We start from the raw sequence: 8,921 nt of genomic DNA on the forward strand, positions 1-8,921 counted from the left end.
ATTTGGATTCTCTCCCAATCTCACAATGATGATGAAACAATGGTGGAGATGAGTGGGAGGGCTTTGGCTAAGCTCATAAGGTTGCTATGTCAATGCAAATGGCCAAGAGAGTGAGCTTGAGCCAGCCATGGGGCTTAAATAGAAGCCCCCACGGAATAGAGCTGTTGTACCCCTTCACTGGGCACAACAGGGGTGACCGGACGCTCCGGTCAGATCGACCGGACACACGACCCCAGTGTCCGGTCGCTCGATGCTTGCCACGCGTCATCGGCTTCAAACGCCGATCGTCTGATCTCAACGGTCAAGTGATGACCAGATGCGTCAGTTAGAAAGTGACCGGACGCAGGACCCCAGCGTCCGACCGTTTCCAGTAAGGTTCCAAACGCGAAATTTCATGACCGGATGCTCGACCGGACTCACCCGGCGTCCGGTCACTCAACGTTTCCTCTGTGCGTCTCACGTTAGTGTACGTCAGCACTGACCGGACGCACCTGGCCAGCGTCAGTGTACGTCAGGGCTGAGAGAGCCGCATCAACCAAAAGAGAGATAGGAGGAGTGATTTCCTAGTGTGTTTGTGATAAACACTGAAGAGAGGAGTGATTTCCTAGTGTGTGTTTATGATAAACACTGAAGATAGAGGGAGTGATATCCTAGTGTGTTTGTGATAAACACTGAAGACAGAGGGAGTGACTTCCTAGTGTGTATTTGTGATAAACACTGAAGAAAGGAGAGGGAGTGATTTCCAACATAAGTTCTTTACATTCTTGGGAATAAGTGGGCTAGAGCATGAGGCATCTCTCAAGACATACAATTATGTAGATGAAGATAGTATTTTTCATATTGCTTAACATGTAGCATGCTCAAGCTGTCAAGGATACAACTGTACTGAAATGTTTTCCTTCTCTTGCTCAGAACACACATTCAATCAAGCTATGTGATTTTATGATTAAAAAATTTGATTTCAGTAACTACAGTAAATATCCTTCTTTGTTCTCAATCATTAACAAAATGGAAATGAAAGATATACTATATAGAATATTAAGTATGCCTGGCTAACATTGTCCGTACTGATTTTATAGGTACTGATTTTATAGATAAAAATAAGGATAGCATGACGAAGGAAGAGAAAGTAAAGTAGGCTATCTTACAATTGGGCAGTCAGATGTTGAGTACCCACAAGAACTGACAATTATAGCAACTCCTGCAACATCTGATAAACCACAAAGAATAATTGAGAACTCCACTGAAGTCTTATCTTGCGGAACTTTCCAGTAAGACTTGTACTCTCCAGTACCAAAAGGTGCCAGTAACGAAAGCAGTGGTTCAGACTTCAGAGTCATTGGCAGTTTCAACCTGAGTATAGAGCATAAGGCACGATCAAAGCATTATTTATGGTAAAGCAAACTTCATAGAAGAAAAAGAGAAGGGGGGGGGGGATCTTAAAAAAGAAGATGCTATCACAAGGCCAAGTTTATTGACTGCTTTTTCATGGTCCATGGGCAACATCAATAGTGTTGCGAATACATCAGTGTATAAATAACACAGAGCAACAAATCATGCATGAGTGCAATTTATGATGACTTGGTACGAAGTTGAGAAATACCATTTGTAAAAAGTTTGCATATGGAAATTCTGCAAGGGATTCTTCACCATCAAGGATCTGCTTCAATTGTCTCTGACCAAATAGAATACTTTGGGATAAATCGATGCTTTCCTGTACTCCAGTTGGCAGACCTGATTCACAGTACTCAGTGCCGCTTTCTCTGAACGATCTTTTCTGCGCAAACTATGAAGAACCCGGACATAATCCACATACAATGCACGTTTGATAATTTCACTGCAGCATGATTTGCACACAAAACTATCTGCGAGTGCTGAATAGCCACCACTTTGACTCCCACCATATATCTTCAACTCCCTGTAGGTGTTAAGCAAAAGGAAGGCCCCTTTCCCAGCACAGCAAGCTTTTCAAACTGTCCTTTCACACTGGAAACATTCCACAAGTACTGATTGATTTTCTCTAGTGGCTGAAGCTTGTAATGAAGACAGAGCACAGACTTCACATGCCCCATCATAGCAGGATTCATCATTTTCACTGATGTTCCAAAAGTCTATAGCGTGCTCACTGCCCTTTTCAAGCCCTATTGAAGCATTAACACGATCCTCAAGGACTGTATGGCCCAGCAGTGCCAGATTATCAGCTAAGCTGGATAACTTCAATAGGTAAGAATAATCAACTGAACGGTTTGGATATAATGTGGCAGGAATTACACCAATTGATAACAATGCCTGGTCCCTTTCAGCAGCAGAAAGACCAAGACGGAGACGTTTTATTTCAAGCTTCATCGTTTCCTCAAAGTCAAGACCCTTTCCCTGGAAATATGAATAAAGTTTAAAGTATTTTGGATTTAAATTCATAAACACCTTTTCAAAATAGGTCTACTTTTGTTCCTTCATTATTTTTTTTCAGAATAAGCAAGTATGTATTGAAAAGCAAGGTAAGTAATAATGCCAGAACTCTAAACGTATGTAACCTGAATAGATCTAAAGATTCAGATAATCTGTCATAAATTGGAACCTGTCTTTGTTAGGGGAAAAAAGGGTTCAGTAGTGTTGCTACTAGAAACTTCAAACTAGAATGGTAGAACCATCTTGCTCATTTATCTGAACAAAGAAGCAATTCAAGATTTTATTGGAAACTTCAGGACAAGGTCAGTTTCAAAGTATTTTTTAAGGAATACTCAACAAAGATTCAAGAAAGTTTACTAAGAACAGAACATAGAAGAATAGAAATAAAAGGAGATGATTTTTTCACAAATGGATACCTTATTATAGCCAGAAAGGGATTCAAAAAATTTAAGATAAAGATGTGTGCTGCCACATTCTCCAACCTGCTTATTCACTTTAGGAACAGGCACTTCCAATGCAGGGGTAAAAGGATTAACATCAAATCCATCATCTAAGAAGTTTGTTTGTTCCCCATTACCAAAATTATTTTCAGTTATATGTGGCTCCGACATGTCAAAATCACCTGTGAGAAAATCCAACAAATTTTCTGAACCACCTGTTTGAACTGATGATGAACTTTTAGTGTAAGACCCATCAATACCATGAGAATCATTCCCAGGCATGGAAGAATTTCCAAAAGACTTGGAACCTAGATCACAGTGAACACTTGATGATTTTTTATTAAGAAACTCCATAAATTCAGGAGCACGTTCACAATTGGTTAACATGTCTGCCCATGGAAGAGAAACTCGAAGTACTTCAATCTGTTAAAGAAATTTATACAACTCATCAAGAAAAAGATAAACAAATAGTCACAGCCAAAAGTAACTTTTTAAAAACATCTCAGTCTAGAGAATTCATCAATTTTACCTCACCAAGAGTAATGGGTGTTCTTGATACAAAGGATGGATGAAAAGATAATGCAACAACTCGATTCAAAAAGTTTAGTTCTCCTTCTAGCTCTTCAAAGTCATATAACAAAGGAAGATAGGAGCTCTCTTGAACAATGGGCCTAGCACTTTTCCCTGTAACAGCCAAGTCCTCTGGATCAATTCTCCCAGTGACTGGAATCAGTAAATTTGTCCCATTCAAGCACTGTGGAATGCAAGCACCCTACACAATTAATTTCCCAATTAATATTCATTAACCAGTTAAGTAAGATGTTCAAAATACAACAGAGTAAACAAATGGAAACGATCAAATGAAAAGGCCATGATTTGGCTAGTAAAGAATGACAAATTGCCTCACAAAACAAGAGAGCTCTACTAAAAGGTTAAATATAGTTTTTGATGCATCTGCATGCTTTAATTGGATTTCAATTTCATTGACAAAAACATATCAATTATTCAAATTCAAAGCTGTTAGCGCACACAGAAATTGTTGAGAGAAACAATTGTATGACTGTAGAAAATGCAAAACAACACTTAAGCAATGACACTAATGTATCAGACAAAACCAATACAAAATGAAGCAATAACCAATTATAAATCAACAATACCTAAACTTGATGAGGATAGGATTATGAACCTAACCAAAATCCAGGCCAAACTCAGTAAATGTGGTTAGCTAATCTCATCTCAGCCAAAGTAATCAGCACACAGTTCAGCATTGGTTCTGAATCAAGCAGAAGTCATGGTCTTAAAGTCAGAGTTATTGCACATGAAGCTCAATTTTAGCAAGGACGGCAATTTTTGTGTCTGCACCTCTGGGGTCTTGACTTTGGGTATAGTGTTGTCAGTTCACCGAGCCAAATCTTAAAAGTATGGAAACGAAAATGGTATTGCAAAGAAACTTGATGAAACAGCTGGAGCAAAAGAAAAGGATATTATAACAAAACCAGTGAGGTAAGATAGAGACAAGGACCTCAACCACGAGTTTGAGGGAGTCTATGCTTGAGCCAACTCTAACATCTACGGTTGCTGGATATGAAGAATCTTCAGCACCGTGGGAGACAGTAAGAAGCAGTTGACAAACATGACAAGGTTCCCCAAGGTATATGAAAAGTTCAACATAGTCTGCACCTTGCTGACACACCTGCATGCACAAGAGTCTTTAACATGCTATGTGAAAAAAACATCACAGCAATAATTAAATAAACCAGAAAACTATCAGGAAGACTCTTCCAGATGCATCAAGAAGAGTCTTTAAGGAAGAACTATACCCAAATAAGATCCTTCCTTTTGAAGCTGAGAAGACTGGAGCCACCATCAGCCATTGGGGTGATACTAGGAACTGGTTTCAACATGCATCCACGTGCTTCCCAGCTTTCCAGTAGAGTTCATGTACCGTATAGATTCTTTGAAATGATCAACAAGAACTGACTCTGTTTTTCCTTCGCCGTATCTTAGCAAGTTAACACAAATAATGGGAACCCTTCCAGATTTCTTTTGCCTGGACACACTCGCTTCAGCAGATTTATTGCCGTATCTTCTACCCAACCGTTGGTAGTATTGTAAGCTTCCATTGTAAGGATCATTGGCAACATAAATTTCAGCTTCTACTGACACTGCATTTTTTATTTCTGCACCCCACCATATTGGTATAGTTCCACGCCGCCAGATATACGAGCTAAAAGGGATACGCTGTCCACCCTTCCGTGGAACCCAAACCAGTTGCTCGCACTCAACCTCATTGCCTGTGCCTGAACATGCATTCAGTCCACGGGCCAAATAGCGGGTTCCAGGGTGCAATCGACTACGGCGTGCGATAAGGGCGACTAACCCACCTTGCTGCCCAGCACCTCCAAAGTTCCGGTACTCAGCAAACCCCTGCAGAAGAATGACGCAGTGTCCTGGCAAGCCAATGTCCTTAAAAGGCTTCGACAACCACTCATTCCAAACGAATTCCTCATCTGGTTCCCGTAGTGTGATAGGACTCGGGAATGGCCTGGTAACATCCCTTGTCTCACAAAAGAAGTGATTGCCGTCAATGTCGAGCTCGGCCAACTCACGTATATTCTTCTGCTCTCCAGTTCCCTGGGATTGAGGGTTCTGCAGCTGGATCTTTATCCACTGGCTCTCCGCCACCATGCATATGCACCCGCCTCCTGGCAGATTGGGGACCGACGCGCTCAGCTGCGTCGCAACCAGAAGCAGAGCAGAGCTTCCTAACACTGCGTACCCCAGCACTGCCTTGGCATATGTGGTGCTCTTGGATACAACCCTTGACCCGTCGGTGATGTAGTTCAGAGCCGCTGCCTCGGAATCAAAGACGTCCTCCCCATGCTTCCGCAGGTAGCGGAGGGCGCCAGTGGTCGGATCGACGTATACGACCTGGGTGTCTCTCCTCGTTGACAAGCTGATCACAATGTACACTTCGGTCGGCTATCTGAATCTGGATCTGTTTCAGCTGTTTTAAATATACGTTGCAAGTGTTTTATCTGGATGTTGCATATATTGCACTGGTTATACACGTATGTTGCAATTGTATATCTCAAATGTTTCAGCTGTTTCAAACGTAAGTTGCAAGTGTTTTTATCTGATATTGCATATGTTGTAGTGGCCATATACATGTGTTGCAAGAGTATGTTGTAACTATTTCATCTGTCTCAGACGTATGTTACAGTAAATGCTTTAGAGTAATATGCATCGTGGGCTCTTGAACTTGTCTTGGGGTACCACTTAGGTCCACAAACTCTCTAATCGTACTTTTGGCACCCTAATATTGTTTAAGTATGCCACTTAGGTCCATAGCTCATCGAAACAAGGTTTTGACCAATATGACGTGGATAGCGTGGCGCAAACGCAAGTTGCATGCACGAGCTGCCGCACAGGAACATGCACGAGCCGCCGCCGCGTAGGCGAGCTCCAGTACCTCAACCTCATGAACAATTGCCTCTCCGGCCGCGTCCCGCGCACGCTCGCCGCGCTCTCCCGCGTGCGCACGATCGACCTGTCCGGCAACATGCTCTCTGGCGCGCTGCCCGCCGAGCTCGGCCGCCTGCCGGAGCTTACTTTATTGGTGCTATCCGACAACCAACTCACCGGGCAGTTCACCTCACCTCCCCGCAAGCATGATGGTCAGGAGCACAATCAACAGCGTGACCGCCGCAGACACCAACGCGATGGTCGCCGCGTGCAAATGCCGAATGGCTGTTTCTGCTGCGAACGAATGGCTGTTTCTGTTTCTGCTACGGACCGCGGTGCCCGTATGGTCCCTGAGGACGTGCGTATGAAACTCTTTTGTTTTTTGGTTAACGGGTTTGCTCTGCTATTGGGCCTTACCCTCAAGAGGCTCTATTACAGATGACAACCATGCTGTACTTCTATATCATCCTGTCAAGTTTTAGAATGTATGACCACGTTGGACCTCTTATGCTCTTCAATAGCGTAGAATGAATCTCGTGTCTTATTTAGGTGGTAATAAAAACAATAGCACACATGTATTACTAACAAGAAGCACACCTTCAAGCAATGTCCACACTTGGATCACATTTGCTTTTCTTGGACGGCTCGGGATTAAAGTACATGGATAGAAGGGCCCACACGTTAAGAATCCAAAGTATTTAGTGGCCCCACTGCTTCATACCCATTCAAGCATCCCACAGGAGAGGGTGGCCCCACCTGTCATAGGGGGTCAACCTAGTTGGTCGGGCGACCATCCCTTGGCTTCCACCGCAAAAAGTCTAAATTACTCCCTTCAAGTTTGACCTATGTCCAGGTAACTCCATAAACTAACATTTGGTTCAATTTACTCCATTCAACTATTTAAGTTGGTCCAATTTACACCTTAAAAAGTTTTTTTGTTTCTCTATGTACAAATCGAGTTTTAGTTTCTAAATTTGTGAGGTGATAGAGGACGTCATATTTTGTGTTAGAAAAATACATTACGATTTTTTCATCATTATGGTTTGTACAATATTATATCTAGAGTGTTAGTTTATTATTAAATTCTCTAAGCCATCAAAATAGTGGCAAAAAAGATATATCTTTCTAACATAGCTTATGGTGTTCTCTGTCACATCACAAAATTTGATATCAAAACTCATCTTATACGTGGAGAAACAAAATAACAAATCCTGTTAAGGGGTAAACTAGGTCAATTAAAATAGCCGGAGGTAGTAAATTGAACCAAATATTAGTTTACGGGGTATCTCAAATAGGCCAAACTTAGAGGAGGTAATTTAGACTTTTTCCTGTTACAAAACACATTTTCATATCCTTAGAGGGAGTAGGACACAAGTCTTGCTTCTCCATCCCGTTTTCATTTTTCAAACACTTGAAAATCGAACAAAATTTCATCAAGATCCCATCACATGAGAACATAATTATTCCTACTACTATTATTGTATATATTATGTGTGCCACCGCTGCATCTGCTGCGCTCGGCCGGTGAGCGGCCTAGCCGACGACGGGAATGGACGCGACGAGCCCAGAGAGTTGGCGGCGTCGAAGAAGACGCGGACGCGCTTGGCGTTGTACGCCGGTGCCACCATGGTGCCGGTCACTCGGGATTACCTCTATTGCCACGTCCGGTCTGTCGCTTTTGATTTGCGTCACAGCCTGGGTCGCCGGCCAACCCAACACCTCCGGCCACGACGTCTTCAGATCAGTGCTCATTTTCCCTTCACACGTGTGACGATGATCTCCTCCCGCCTCTCTTTAAAAACCTGCAAAAGGATGCATGGTTGACGTGATTCCAATACAACAGCAACTTGTTTGGATCGGGTTAGAAATTAACTAAGTTTCGCCCCAATCCATTCCAGCTCACATGAACCACTACTGGATCAGGTTCTTTGCCGAGTGCTGGGCAAATGCCAAATTGCACTCGGCAAAGCCTTGGCCGAGTGCGGCACTCGGCAAAGAACACACGGCAAAAAATTGATCGGCAAAGCCCTCTTTACCGAGTGTCTTTTATCGGGCACTCGCCAAAGCAGTGGCGAATCTAGGATTTTAGATCAGGGTATGCCGTCAAAAAAATTTCATATATAAATTGGTAAAATCATTTGACAATTCAGTAACAATTATGAAATTTGCAATGTAATTCGGCATATATACACTAAATAACACGATAAGTTTTAAATTTGAAGATTAAGTTGAAAAACATCCACAGCATTACAATATGAATAGTTCAGGCATCATAATGATAGCTCCAAATATATGCATAAAAGAGAGTAATAGACTTACAATACTACTTATCTGACTTTTTTAGCCGACACTTTCTATGGGACATGAATGCGTTGATGATATCACCTTCTTTCGGCCAATTATTAAAAATGGATGCAATATCTCCGTCTCTAAAAACACAATACCAAACAATTAAACAAATTGCAAGTGCACGGATTGAATCCGCTATCCTCATATGTGATGACACAAACACTCACATGATACTAAATTGTTGATCAATTTCGGTTGTCTTTGATGTTGAGCAAATCTCCGACCTCACTGCATATTATTGATGACTGGATAATATTA

At 42.1% G+C, this 8,921-nt stretch overlaps 1 pseudogene; it reads right to left on the minus strand.

The window, feature by feature from the left end:
• Positions 1 to 1,026: 1,026 nt before the first annotated feature.
• On the minus strand, positions 1,027 to 6,332 carry LOC136465051 (probable phosphoinositide phosphatase SAC9; annotated as a pseudogene).
• Positions 6,333 to 8,921: the final 2,589 nt, after the last annotated feature.

Source organism: Miscanthus floridulus, chromosome 7 (genome assembly GCF_019320115.1).
Source record: "Miscanthus floridulus cultivar M001 chromosome 7, ASM1932011v1, whole genome shotgun sequence".
NCBI lineage: Eukaryota > Viridiplantae > Streptophyta > Magnoliopsida > Poales > Poaceae > Miscanthus > Miscanthus floridulus.